Below are 16207 nucleotides of genomic sequence, written 5' to 3' on the forward strand. Positions count from 1 at the left end.
TAGTTAAGTGGAATTAACAACTTCAGAGGGAGTCAAAGTATCTAAAGCATTAGAGTGAGATAATTGATCTAACAGAAGTTGTCATTGATAACTCCTTCTGTCTTGTATTCTTCCTTTCACGTGTTCCTTTTTTATTCATTTCCAGGTTTCACTGTCCATTCACTGTGAGCTGGTTTTGCAAGCTGATTTCTAGTAATGACTAGCCATCAGGTCTGTTTAGTAAAGTTTGCTCGATCAATAGGCTATACAGCGGAATAAAAGTCTCAGCAGCTTAAAACCACAGTTTACTTCTCATTCATGTCACAGGTCCACCACGTGTTGTCAGGGAATCTCTGCTCCTCCTCGTTCATGACACACCCAGGCAGACAGAAACGTCACCTCGTCACATGCTTCCATACTTGTAGAGGAAAGAAAAAGGAACATGTCACGTGAATCAGGCACTGACTCTGAAAGCTTCCCCGTAGATGTGACACATGTCAATTTCCATCATTTTATTTGCTGTAACAAGTCATACGGCCCCGCCTGAGTTCTACAGTCTAGGTAAATGTAATTTTCCCACCGGAAGAGAAAGTCGTACATTGGACAAATAGTAACACAGCCTTTCACAATTGGTAACCTCAAGGATTTAGAGGAAGGTGGAAACCCTACGTCCCCTCCTCCAAAACCTGGCTACTGGGTGGTTTATTACAATAAAAGCAAGTTTCCAGCCAAATTCTGCCAAATAACATTTATGGGCAAACAGGCCCCCAAATTGTCAAAAAAGACTTTTCTTGATAGGTTTGGGAAATTCCCATTCTCTGGCTTTAAACATTCTCACAAGCGAGCGCCTAGAATGAAAATTTCACTCCAGGACAGAGGCGGTGATGTGTCCACTAGAGAAACAGTCACTGCTATTGTTGCCTCAGGCTATTAAGGGAGACCATTGGAACCATGGAGCTCTAGAACACAGGTGCTGCTGTAAAGGTGTGTGGCCACTGGGCTACCTGAATACTTACACTTCATTTTCATACAAGGATGGTGAACTACATTTAATTGTCCTAATCGGAGCCATGTCTTTCACATCACTTATACTTTAGGAGTAAAAACTATTTTTAAGAACCATTAAGCTAAATATAAGTCTTCTTCTGTTGATTTCTGTAACAATATGTGTGACCCCACAGGAATGAAGATTCACGATTAGGGTCCTTCAAGTGCTACCTGACCACCTCCAAGGAGGAGAACCAAGTTAACTGAAACATCCACATATACTCCACTCTTTATATTGAAGTATAAAGGACAAAACAGAAAATATAGTGTTTCGCCTTTAAATATTTATACATACTTCAGTTACGAAAATATCTTCTTGTAGAGCCAAAATAACAGCATCCTAGCTAACATAATTAATGATTCCTCAATATATTTCAATACCCAATCTATATTCACATTTTTCTGTCCCAGGAATGTCTTTGTCCCTATGCTGTGCAAACCAAGATACAAATCAAAACTCTGTTGCATCTCATGTTTCTTCCAGTGTTCAACAGTCCCTTTGGTGATGATATCTGTCTTGATGAAGAATGCATGATAATTGTTTTGTAGAATGCTCCACCTTCCAAACTTACCTAAATGCTTTTTCATGGTGTTATTTGGTTTATGTGATAATTATCTGTTGCTGTGTAGGAAATTATCCGCAAACTTAGCACCTGAAACAACAAATGTGTATTCCTCACAGTTTTCTTTGCTTCTGACTCAGTCTCACACTGGACTGCAATCAAGTTATCAGCAGGGGCTGCAGTCACTTAAAGGCTTGACTGAGGGAGGATCCTCTTCCAAGTTCACTGACTTGATTGTTCACTCACTCGATTGTTAAACTGATCCCTGAATAGAGGTAACGGCAGCTTGAGTCCTCCGTGGTAAAATTATGCTTCTCTCCTTCAACCAGAATGTGACTGGTGGATTTTATTTTGGTATCACATAACTGTCCATGCACAAAAGGGTTTTAACATTGTATGCCAGTGATTGAAAAGTATATTTTTGTTTTCCAACTCTGTTATTCATTCTATATGTCTATCTGGACTTCTGTAAAGTAGAGATTTCCCTCTTGACAAAGACTATTTAGTTACCCTGAAACATAACACCTACGAGAAGGGCAAGAAAATTGTTCAATTCATTTTCTTTACCTCTAAACTTAGTCTTCAGTACCCAGAGTTTACTGAAGAGAAACTGAACATCTCTAATCAACTCTGCCCATTTAAAATCCTCCCTGGATTTGGATCTGGTTTGTGATAATTCTCTAGGAAAAATAATTACGTTTTATCACCTCTTTTATTTGTTTCCTGTTGTTATTGAAATTCCCTTTAATATCTGTATTCCTCCAGGCACTTTTCTTAGCAAGTCCTATATAGCCCCATGTAAGAATGTACTCAGCTCATTTAATGTCACCTTTCTGCCATGGTATTCCCAAGCTGTGTCTTAAACATTTCAATTATATCATTGATTGGCTACTGGATTGATTCCAACAAGTTTATAATATTCTAATCCTAATATTCAGTTCCAACTTGCTCTATCACCCTTAATGCCATCTCTGTACGTCTGGACTGGCCAACTCATGCTCTTTTATATGGCTTCAAAAATAATTTAGACACACAATATTCATTAAAGTATGAATACCAGGGATATAGCATACCTGCCAAGAAATCATCCCCATAAAACCACAGGATGGTATGTTGTAAAACTGCCCTAAAATTGACAATTTCCGTGTTTGTTATTATAAGCTCTTGTCACTTTTTTGGAGTTTTGTTGAAAACTTAAATAATATTATGTACCCTCTCTAGACCAATATAACACTTGAAACAGACTATGGATGACAGGCAGAATCCATGTGTAAGAGAATTGTTACAGATTCTCCACAAGTTCATGAATCTCTATTATTGATGCCCTGGGCCACAAGGATGGGGCTTCATAGGGAACTGGAATTTCCAAGGAGTCCCGATCATATCACGGCCCTACTCTATTGTGCCACATGTCATGGTACTGTCAAATGACACCTATAAAATACCAGTTAGATGTCTGATTAAGTCTTTGACTGTTAGGAGACTCGGAGACCTGTAAATGAAATGAAAGTGCCTATACTACTTTGTTCTTGCACTAAAATTCTTCAACTCCATGAATCTTAGCTGTAGCACTCCTATTCTCGTAGGTGTTTTAATACAGAATATGGCCTTTCTGTCTACTCAGGTCTGAAGGTCGTATAGTCCTGAAATAGTCTAGTAAAAATTTTGTCCCATGAATAAATCGGTATACCTATGGTTTAATACTTCCTTCTACATTTCAGAATGGCTTTCATATCTGTGCCAAATACCACCAAAATAGTAGTGTTTTACACTTGTCTTAATTTTTTCTCATTGCAAGTGGCATTATCAAAGTGGGGATTGGGCGTCAATTGTGTTTCGATGATCCTAATCTGCTGGTTTCCTGTTAGCCAAACTGCCATCAGAGGCTTCACCTTTAAGACAATCCCTAGAGGAATTTTCCATTTATTCCCATTATATATGTTCAGATCAAATTCCCATGATCCATTTAATTTAATTAGGGGAATCTAGATGAAGCATTTCAGCATCTTATCGTGATGTTTAAAAAAAAAAACACCACCTTCTTCCTACCCTTGTTCAATTATCTCCCCAATGAGGTCTTTTTGAACCACCCTATCTCAAATTTCCATCCACAACCCATCACTCTATATATTTCACGTGACCGTATATATGTGTATGGTCCATCTCCTACTTACTAGGATATAACCTCCGCTGAGGCAGGGATTTTTGTCTTCTCCTTCTTACTTTGTTCCCAGTGCCTAGAAAAGTGCCTGGCTCATAGATCAGCATACAGTAACTTTGTTATATAAATAAAAAAATGTTGAATAAATAAACATGAGTATATAATTTTATGTTTTTATCAAAATGGAATGGAATTTTAACATAGCAGCTTCTGAAATCCCCTTATTGCCAACATAAGGTGGTTTCCATTTTAATGTCCATTTTAATAATAAAGGCAGTTTCAAAAACAGTACTCAGAGTTGCTGAATTTCTTTAGCATTTCTCTTAAAAAATCATTTATTTTTACTTTTGACTTGTTAATGATCCTGACCATTCCATTTGTAATACAAGTTACCTCTAGATTATCTGATGTCTTGAAGCAGAGCTAGCGTCCCAAACAGAGGAAACTTAATGATTACAAAATATATGAAATTGGGCTGCCAAGTTAGTATCAGAAGCAAATGATATTTTGCTCCCAGAGTGAAAAGCACCAAATTTTTACACTGGTTCATGGGGTGAGACCTATTTTTGGTAAAGAAATAATTGATAGGCTGTTCTTGATGACTTTTTATAATACACGGGCTTTGTCTTTTCTCTAACATGTAGGATTTTGTCCACAAGGAACAGATATCAAAACTAGCTGTTGTACAAACACCTGTTATTGGACGCTGTGTGTGGTTTGTGATGAAGATAGAAGGAATTGGGGCATTGATGTCACTAACATCTGGATCAGGGACACCATAGCACACAGGGGATGTTTATGGATACAGCTTTAGCAACTGTTACATAAGTAACCACAGTAAAAGCAACCAGTCTAAGTACCCATAAACACAAGAATAGAGTAATTTTTTGGTTAGACTCATTCATCAAAAATGAAGAATTTCCCAGTGGGTCACAAAGTTTGTCAAGAAGTGGTATTAGTATCACAACCATTCTCAAAGTCAGCATCGGAGTTATTCCAAAAAGACAATGTCAATTTTGACCATTCTATCTCATCCATTTTTCCTTAGCTTATTAATCTTCACCATGTGAAAGTTGTCAGATCTCAGCTGAATATATTATTCCTGCTTCTGCCTCTACCACTGCTACTTCAATTGTATTTCAATTTCCTTGGCAAACCTTTGTGTGTTTCTGTGTGTGGTTTGCACAATGCATGCCAGCAGAATTAGAGAGTACCTCTGGTTGGTCTTGCTCTAATGGACAGTATTCAATGCACCCTAAATAATCCTACTTTCCTGAGCCAGTTAATTTTATTGTTAGAAGATTAATTCTTCAAAATACCTTGTCTTTGGGAAAAATTCCATTGAGGCATATCGGCTGGAGACAAAATCATTTTTCTTGGCATCATAGGTCTTTTGGACATTAGTAAAGATTTTATCCTATATACGTCTGGTTAGTGTTCTTTGGACCACTGCTATGGGCATCGCTATTTGTGATAGCAAATAGTATCCCCTTGGTGGCCTCTCATTTGAATCCCTAACAGAGCTGAAACATATTGCCCATTTCCTATTAAATTTAGGACCCAGGTGTTTTCTTAACTCTCTTTTAACAAAAATTCCACCTTTACAACATCAGGGTTACTTCATATGGGGTGTGAAAAACCCACTGACTACCCATGTCACTTGCCCATTCCAGTCTAATTTTTGTCTTACAATGAGTTTATCATGTCTGAATTCCAGTGTCAGAGGCCCCACATCTTGCACACAATTTTTCCAACTCTTTTGATTGTATTTCGATCATAGCTGAGGAACAAATGCAGCTCCCCCTCCCCTTCCCTCATTAGGAGCCAGTGGCAGGGAGAAAACACAGACTTTGCTGCTTTTGACAAAGGACCTGTTTAACCCACCTACCACTGTTTCCCAGGAATTAGCCCTCTAGGCACTCGGCCTTCAGATTTTAAAAATCTAACTCAGTTATCACACTGGAATACTCACTAGTGCATTTTTAAAATTTTATGTTTACAAGTATAAGCCCCTTTCTTGAACTCCACTCACTTAAAAACAAAAACAAAAAAAAACAAAAACCTGAAAAACCAAATATATCCTTGTCCTTACATGTCTGTGAAAGGGTCTTAGGAAGGTACTATCTCCAATTGTGCCAGGCAATTTTACATAGTTTTTATGCCTCCAGCATAAAACCTCCCCATTTGTTCTTTTGGAAGCCCTTCTTTCACTGCTTTGATTGATCACATACTCAAATTGATATTGATGACTTACTTAGAGCCTTCCTTTGTTCTTTCTCCAAAACTGTTTTTCTATTACTTAGAAAAAATTTCCAATTACTTGACCATATAGGCAGTCCATTGGCCATCATCCAAAGTCTGGAAAACTATGAACTTCTGAGAGATTTAATATCTTTGCTTGATACTGCCATCCAAAGTGCCTGGAATTCAGAATATTGTACTGATTGGCCTAGTTCTTTCCATATTTAAGATTTTTCCAGTATTAGAGTAAAAGCAGAAATCTCCTAATTAACCTCCTTATCATTGCAAGCCAGCGTTTTTGTGTTCTTTTTGTAAGTTATCTCAGAGATGTCTGAATTAACAAGAAACTTTCCTTAAATCTTTAATTTACTGGTATAAAAAGCACTGTTTATATAGAGGTCCCAGTGGTTTATTGGCTGTCCCTGAGTATAATGTGGACTTTTGCCTGGTTTGGCCCCTTCCTGGAGGTACAATTCTATTTCATTTAATTAGGACAAACTCTGAACAACCTCTTTAAACAGCTTAGAGTTTGAATAACACCATATTGCTACTGGAAGTTTTATTCATATGGCCATAGGTACATGTTCTATCAGGTCTTGGTTTCAGCAAGGCCCAATTATTTTGGAAGCAGTTGGTTGGGTAGGAGTGTTTAACTGGCTTGTTCCACCTGGAATTTCTTGTATTCAAATCCTATCAGTTGACATTGATTGCCATACTTGATTACACAGAGGCCATCTATGACCCTAAATGCAAAGTCCCTAATGACTATCACTTCTAAAGTGAATTCTTGGATGGTTGAAACTGGTACCAAAGCATAGTCTGTTGTACTGTTATTTTTATTTAGTTGGACTCATTCAGGACCCTACATAAAATACTTGCTTTTTTTTTTTTTTTTTTTTTTTTTTGGTATTACCTTATAAATTGGTGTAAGTGATATCCCTAAAGGGGGAATGTGCTTCTTCCCACAGCTGAATAATCTTGTAACCACTCCACTTTTTTCTCTTCCTCCTTCTTCTATTCTTCTTCACCTTCCTCCTCATCTCACCTCAAAACTTAGTGGCTAAAAAGAAAAAGAACAATAATTATTTATTATATATATATATATATATATATATATATATATATAATGCTTCAAACTGCATCTGTAATGTTTTATATATAAAATTCCTTGCAGTCAATCAAAAATCCTAATAGTTGGACATACAGGGAGATCAAACAACACAACCAAAAAAAACAAAGAAATGACAGAAATATAAACAGAAGCACTGATGAAAGAGATGATGTTTCAGTTGTGAACTTTATATTCACATCTATTTCTTTTTAAACTGAATATTTAAGTTCCTAATTTGCATCATTCTAAACAAATAATATGTTCAGAGTAACAATACTATCATTATTACTAACACTAAGACTATTAGTGTTTATTTTCTGCTTCCTCTTGAGCTCTCTTTTCCTTAGAATATATCCCACTAGGTATATATAATCCTTCTATAAAGTTGCTTACAGTAGTTCTCTCTCTGCCATGCCTACTGAGAGAACAGAAACAATTTTTAAAAATATCTAAATGGACATACAGTTATTGTGACAGTCCTTAGAAAACCTGCAGAGAGAATTCAATCACTCAATGGAGAACTAAATCTCTTTGGAAATAAAAAGATGAAGCTCTGGGTTGACAAATATTGAGGCAAATATAAATAACTGGCTATAGTTTGCATGATCTGTTGTCATGTACTACACATGATCATAAGTACTATACTGGGCTTTTGTTACAAGGTGAGATGGATGTGTGATCAGTTTCTTATGAATGTCATTATGTTGGAGAGAAAGAACTTTAAAAGTCAGTGTTTTAGGTGGAAAATGTATCTACAGAGCTCAGATAAAGCCAGGTGTTGTTTTTCAATATCTCAATCCCAGAAAATTAATCCTTGAAGGACACATTAATAAATGTGTATCAAATTCACCTTCCTTGATCCAGCAAGCCATGGCAGTTAAAAACAAACATGACACTTTCAAAAATCTTCAAAAATTTTCCAGCTGCTCAAACAGCAAGATGCTGGATGATAATACCAATTTGTGATATTTTTAAAAATTAGAGTAAACTGCATCTGTTCATGGGAAAACTCCTATCTTTCTGGTTTAACAACCAATTCTATACACAATTAGATTTTTTTTTTTTACTTTGCATTCAGTTTTTAGAAGAAGACATTTTCAATTTGAGTTTAATGCATTTTATAATTATATAAAACACATACATTGTACTGGTTGGCCTGGTCATTTCCTTACTTAGCGCTTTTCAACATTATACCAGGAAGGATGATGCTCCCAATTGCCATCCTTACTGGTTGTGATGAGATTGCCTTCTGTAAGCCAGTTTTCATGTTCCCTTTGCAAATATATTTACACACCACACACACACACACACACACACACACACACACATACTCATAAGTAAGTACATATACACAATCTTCATATCCCTCTACGTTGTGCGGCAACTCAATTTTTTTTAGTGACTATTAAATCCTGGAGATTTTTTCATATCATGTATAGAGATCTTCCTCATTCTCTTTTAAATATTCAAATCAAATTTATCAGGGTATAGACTACATAAAGTAAAATGCATCCATCTTAGGTGCACAAGATTGATGAATTTTGACAATTAAACACCACGACACTCAAAATAGAACATTTTTGTCAACCCCAAAAGTTACCTTGTTTTCCTTGGCAGTTAATTCATGCACTCGCACTCATCTGATTTCTGTCAATACAGATTAGTTTTGTGTGTTCTAGGATTTCATATAAACGGCATCAAACAGTATGAACCATTTTATGTCTGGATTTTTTTACTCAGCTTAACATGTTTCAGATTCTTCCATGTTGTTGCTTGTATCAGTAGTGCATTTCCAATTTATTGATGATTAGTATTTGTTTTATGAGTATTATCAATTTGTTTATCCATTCACCTGTTGATTGACATACGAGTCATTTCTAGTTTGGAGGATTTCTTAATATGTTATAAGAATTCATCTTTAGGCCTCCCTGGTGGCACAGTGGTTGGGAATCTGCCTGCCAATGCAGGGGACACGGGTTCGAGCCCTGGTCTGGGAAGATCCCACATGCCGCGGAGCAACTAAGCCCGTGAGCCACAACTACTGAGCCTGCACGTCTGGAGCCTGTGCTCGGCAACAAGAGAGGCCGCGATAGTGAGAGGCCTGCGCACCACGATGAAGAGTGGCCCCCGCTTGCTGCAACTAGAGAAAACCCTCGCACAGAAACGAAGACCCAACACAGCCAAAAATAAATAAATAAATAATAACATAAGCATTACCAAAAAAACTTAAAAAAAAAATTCATCTTTATGTACTTGGGTAAATGTAAGTTTTCATCTCTCTTATGTAAATATTTAGGAATGGGATTGCTGAATTATATGCAAGGTGTATGTTTAACTTAACAAGGTACTCTCAGACTGTTTTCCAAAGAGGTTGTATAATTTTATCAGTACATTCCCACCAGTGGTGATGTTCCAGTTGCTCCACATCCCTGCCAACACTTGGCATTGTTAGTCTTTTTATTTTTCGACACGTTAATTTGTGTGTAATGATATTTTATGGCGTGTTTGCATTTCCCTGATAATAAATAATGTAAATTTTTTTTCATGTGTTTGTTGGGGATTCTTATATTTCTTTTTATAAAGTGTTTACTCAATATTTTGCCCATTTTTAAAATAGTTGCTTTAAGATAAATCTTGAAGTCAGTTAGAATAAGCCCTTCAAATTTGTAGGTTTTTTTAAAACATTGTTTTCGCTAATCTAGGTTCTTTACAGTTCCATGTAAAATTGAGAGTTTTTAAATTTCTAATAAGAAAAGTATACTGGGATTTTGATCGATTTATGCATCAATTAGAGAAAAATTGACATCTGAAAAGTATTTAGTCTTCCAATTCATACACATGGTATATATCTCCATTTATTTATACATTCTTTAATTTCTCACATTGTACAAGTTTTTCACATATTTTCTTAAAAGTATTGCTAAGTATTTATCTCTTCCTCTTTATGTTTTAGAAATTTTCTACTTCCATTACTTTCCAATTTAACCTTAGTTCTCATTGTGTGAATATTACTGTTTTACAAAAATATCTGATGCTACTTTTACCACTCCTTTACACACCCTTAACAAACTCTGAATTTACTGGAAAAATTATCCCATGGATTCCAGTATCACTTAATGCCATTTCTGACTGATGATATTTTGAACCTCAGTGAATCTTTAGAATTTTGGATGGGGAAATTTTCTAGGTTATGCCCTGACTAATTTGAAGTGCTTCAGTACCCTAAGTAAAAGTCATCAAATCAGCAAGTTCCAGGAGCTTCCACTGTGTCTTGGGGGATCTTGTGCCAGTCAATCTTGGCTCTGTTTCTCTCACCTGCTGTAGGTGGTAGGGGTGGTAGGCGTCTTAATAATATTTCTGTCTTCTGAGGTGTGTCCTGTTCAAGAAACTTTCTCCCTGAATCTGGGATTACTTTTTTGCCCCTTATATTATTTTTCAATACTTCATTTTTCTACTAATTCTTCCCAACTTTCTCTGTGTCAGCCAACTGCCCCATTCCTTTCATTGAATGGCTAAGGTTAACCTAATCTCCCCAGCATTCTAATAGCACGGCTTCTGTTGCCATCCAGACTGTATCTGTACCCCTTAAAATGTTGATTGGGGCCCCATTTCAAAATGAGGTGCTGCCAGAATGAGTTTAATTTCCTCTACTAGAGGTGGTTTTCCCAGGGATTCTCCCATTACTTAAGTTCTAAGTGTTTCTGCCTCTTGATAAGCCCTTCCATCCTGATTTGCTGCTTCAACATTTCCCTGACTTCTGCAATATTTCCCACCCCTGGGCCATTAAAGCAGTGGTTTTAGCTGTAGGTCAGCCCTTTTAGTGTGCCAGCAAGTGTCTACTTCAGTAGTGGGGATTCTTCCTCATTAATGAGCCCCATAAATAAGTTGTCTGTACTTATTCTTCTCTCTCATCCTGGAGACTGGAGACTGGAGACTAATGAACGTTAGTCTAATGAATGTTCTAATTTACCATCGTCTTCGGTGTAGCTGATGGTAAATTAGAACATCTTTTCCTTTTCTTTTCTTTTCCCCCTGAATATATTCTTTCCTTGTGGTTTGTAACTCTAGTCTGTGCAAGACTTTTCTTCCTCACTCTGTAATTTCACTTCTCTGTATCACGTGGCATCTCCTGACCAACATCTGTACTCTCCATGAGTGGAGTTCTCTCAGACAGTTGACATTGTTAAAAACCTTGGGCAGTGGATCCACTGATTGGGGGTTAAAAAGATGCCATCCTTCTAACTGCTTATCATCTGGATTTTTGGAGAAACTATTTTCTCCTCTTACCTTCTTTTCCCCTTTCTATATTTGAAAACATGAGAGTACTCTCTTTCTATCATATTTGTTTCACATTTTAAACAAAGACCTACCCCTAGATGTCAGGTCAGATTGCTGCTTCCAATTATTCCTTTAACTTGTCTACAATGAAGTGCAATGGATCTGCTTTTAAATAACCCAGGGTTTTCCTTTACACAACACACAAACTTAGGCAGAGTTGGGATGACAACCCCACAGCATCCTAACCTCAATACCCAGTCCTCCTCCCCAGAGACTCAGATTTAATTGTTCTGGAGGATACCTAACCATTAATATATTTTAAAAGCCCCATAGGTGATTCCCACTGTAAGTCTGGAAGAAGGACTTCAATAACTGCTGAGTTCATTGGATGGTAGGCCTTGTGCTGATACATGTCTCTTCGGTGAGCCCAGAAATGTCTCTAGCCAACCATAAACACACACTTGTTATTTCTCATAATTCCTATACTGATGTACAAATCTTTTGGTGTAGATTTTGATAAAAATATTTAAAGAATCTCATCAACCTCTGTAGTATGGATTTTTGTTTAGGGTTCTCCAAACACTAATGATGTTAAGGCATAGATTAAGCTGTAATACACACATATGTTCATGACACTATTTATCTTTAATTATTTTTAAAGTAAATGACTAAATAAAAAATACAAAATCTTACAAGGGTAAGATGATGAGAAATAGTGCCACCACCACCCTCATCCTAAAGAAAAGCAGATACCTATGATACCCCTATAGTGGTTTACCCTTCATATGTAATGATTAAGAAAAGCGTACATCTACTGCTAGTCCTTGCCAAAATCTACTGCTTCCATAGTTTTTATATACTACTGTACTGCATGGTTGATTGAACATAATTTTTGCCAAGACTTCTTTTCAAGTGTTTTTAATCTCCTCCACTTTTGTACTAATGTAGTGTTTTTAAACATCTGTACCTGTGCTTTTTCTTAAAATACATTTCTATAATTGAATTTAACATACACACATCAGAGCTTTCTAGTTTGCCTTTACTGAGAGGTCACGTCAAGTGATAAAGGTTTTAAGAACAAAACCACAGGTGCCAGAAATAATGTATAACTTCATACAAAATGTCATTTAAAATGATGACCTCTGCCCCTCATCCAAGACAATACACTTAAAAAGATAAGCTTTAATTTCCAGATAAGTTTTAAAAATAGTTTAATATTTTGTACTTCTGACCCGTGGGTGTAGGGACACAAATTATATCTAATAGCAGAAAACCAGGACGATCCTTTGTCATTCTTTAAAAGAATAAAATGCTTTCAAATGTGTTGTAATTGCACATAAATAGCAAAGTTTTTTTTTTTAATGATAATGTCTGTGCCCTGTGGAAACCACTGACTTAGATCCCTCGCTGATTATAAGGTGTTTTAAGGAAAAAAGAAAACCTGGAACAATTGAAATCCTGAGGTCTAGAATCAGATGGATAAGAGCAAGATGCATATGTTAGTGTTAAAACCCACCAGCCAGAGACCACCAGGAACCCACCTGTGTCACACAAAGCTGGCTTTATTACTTGTAACAATGGAGACCATATCACCAGGGAAACCATGGGGTATGCCACTAAAAATGACGTTAAAACCTGTGTTTTTTATAGAATTTTGGCTTAGGATAGCTGGCTTTGGTGGGGAGTGAGGAGGCTCAAAGAAGTATTTTGCCCTAGGTACTAATCCCTGGAAATTGTGAATGTCACATTTAAAAAGGGTCTTTGCAGATATGATTAAGTTAAGGATCTTGAGATGGGGAGATGATCCTGGATGATCCATGTGGGGCCTTAATGCAATCATAAGTGTCCCAGAAAGAATGAGGCAGAGGGAGAGTTGAGTCCAGACCTAAGAGGAGAAGGCAACGTGAATATGGAGGCGGAGATTAGAGTGATGCAGCCCCAAGACAAGGAATGCCAGCGGCCACCAGGAGCTGGAAGAAACAAGGAGGCAATCTTCTTTAGAGCCTTCAGAAAGAACACAGCTCTGCGCGCTCCTGCATTTCGGACTTCTGGCCTCAAGAGCTGGGAGAGAATAAAATTCTCTTGTTTACCCAGTTTGTGGAAATCTGTAACCACAACCACAGGAAATGCCTGATTTAGCATCTTGATGAGTTATATCTAGGAGGCAACTGTAAAATGTAGCAGTTACAACTGTTCGCTGGGAGAAGAGATGTTTGAACATGTCTGTGCTTTGCATAGTGTTCATGTTTTGTCTGTGCTTAAGCATAATCATGGAGGGGTCTGGTTTTTGTCTCACTCCATCATGGTCTCAGACTGACCTTGTCTGATGTTGTGTTCTGTGAAACTGCTTATATTCAACAGGAGAACACCAAGGCCTAGTTGTTCCTGCCAGGCCAGTTCCCAACTGACAGCTGTCAAGACTGTTTTTCTTTCTCATTACTTATTGAATGAGTGATATTGGTCATGCTATTCAGTCCCTCTGGACATCCCTATTCACTTCAATCATTCATTCACAAAAAAATATTTGATCTGATGTATCAGAAGTTCTTTTAGATTCTGGAGATAAATCCATAAAGAAAAATCCGAACCCTCACTGAGGCTGTAAAGAGGGAAAAAATTAAGTAAAGTATGTAACATGTCAACTGGTGATAAGTGTTATAGAGAAAAGTGAAGTGAGAAGGTGTTGTTAGAATGTATTGGAAGGATTGTTGTTTTAACTGAGGCAGCAAGAGAAAGGCTCATTGATAAGGTAATGTTTGAGAAGAAACCTGAAATAAATGTTCAAGGAAGCTAGGGGAAATCATTCCAAACAGAGGGAACAGCAAGGCATCAGGAGATGCTTTTTATCCTCCAGCATGGAGGCTGGAGTAGTGAGAGAAGGAAGAGAGTAGCAGGAGATAAAATCAGTGAGCAAGGTGGTTGTTTGGGAGGGGAACGAGGGGAGGGGTGTTGGAGGCCTTCGAGGGAGAACTCATTGAGGGAGAGGGTTGAACAGAAAAGTGATACACTCTTACCCACCTTTGAGGAGATCGTTCTTCTTTACAGGGGAAATAGAGATAATATTTTAGAAAGAATAATAGAATTTCACCATATTATAAGCCCTAATAAAATAATACATCAGTGGATGAAAAGTGCCTAGGTGAAAGGCTGATGGGGAACTGGATACATGTGCGCTGTCAAAGTGCCATTACCTCCTGATCATGAAGCGGCAAAGTTGGTTTTAGGATGGATGGATCGGGCAGCCACCACCTTAACCCTGGTATCAAAAGCAGCATTGCTAATGGTAGGAAGGCCAGACAGGATGTGCTTACTGATACAGTGTAATATGATGTATAAAACATCACCTCTGAGGTGTTCTTGCCTAAAGTGTTTAACCTGAACCTAAGTAAGCCTAGAGACCTGGTTTCTGGTTTACAGGAAATTCAGGGAAACAATGCAGATGACATCACAAAGAAACAATCAGACAAATTCAAAAGGTAGAACTTTCTATAAGACAACTAGTCTGATCATTTCAATAGGTTAATGGTATATATTTATTTATTTATTATTTTTTTAAATTGAAGTATAGTTGATTTACAAAGGTTTGTTAATTTCTGCTGTACAACAAAATGATTCAGATATATATATGTGTGTATATATATATATTCTTTTATATATTCTTTTCCATTATGATTTTTCACAGGATATTAAATATAGTTCCCTGTGCTATACAGTAGGACATTATTGTTTATCCATCCTCTATATACTGGTTTGCATCTGCTAATCCCAAACTTCCAATCCTTTCCTCCCCCAACAGCCTCCCCCTTGGCAACCACAAGTCTGTTATCTATGTCTGTGAGTGTGTTTCTGTCTCATAGATAAGTTCATTTGTATCATATTTTAGATTCCATATATAAGTGATATCATATATTATTTGTCTTTCTCTTTCTGACTTACTTAGTATGAAAATCTCTAGTTCCATCCATGTTGCTGCAAATGGCACTATTTCGTTCTTTTTATGACTGAGTAGTATTCCATTGTGTGTGTGTGTGTGTGTGTGTGTGTGTGTGTGTGTGTGTGTGTGTATGTGAACAGTACTTATAAAGAGATAGGCCCTGCTCTAGATTACAAAGAATTTGAGACATTAAAAACACCAAGGGTCCTTTCTGGATGTAGACGTGTGGTGTACATGAGTGGCTCTCATATTTTAATGTATATCAGAATCACTGAGGGAACATATTAAAAATGTGATGATTCAGGCTCTAATAGTAGATATTCTTATTGAGTAACAATGGAGTCGATGCTGAAAGAGTATGACTTTGGTCTCCACTTTGAGAAACACGGGAAGGCACATTTCGATTTGGAGCTAACGCTCTTCTGGTTATTCTCACAGAAACTTCCAGGTCCATGTAAGGGGCTTGGTGGGATTCTGGTACTCATAGCAGAGACAGGCCACCATCAGTAAAAGTCCTGCCATCCACTCAGCTTGCATTCATCACAATCCTCCATCCTGGCTTCCAGTCAGAATCACCTGTGGGGCTTTTAAACACATTAAGAGCTGGGCCTCTCTCCAGACCAGTTAAATCTGAGTCCCTAGGAAAGACAACTGGGCATTGGTGTTTTAAAACACATCTCCTTGAGTGGTCCTAATGTGTGGTTAAGGCTGAGAACTAGCTGAAGTTTCTTTAACATGCAGGGCTATGCTGTATGTATTCAAACAGTAAAAGAACTGACCTTGAGTTTTAATGAGAATCTACAGTTACACTAGTTATACAATTTCAACAAGCATGGCTCACATCTTAAAATGAATACCCTTTTTGATTTTTAAAGAAAAACCAAGGAAGACTC

This window comes from Balaenoptera acutorostrata, chromosome 3, assembly GCF_949987535.1.
Source record: "Balaenoptera acutorostrata chromosome 3, mBalAcu1.1, whole genome shotgun sequence".
Classification (NCBI taxonomy): domain Eukaryota; kingdom Metazoa; phylum Chordata; class Mammalia; order Artiodactyla; family Balaenopteridae; genus Balaenoptera; species Balaenoptera acutorostrata.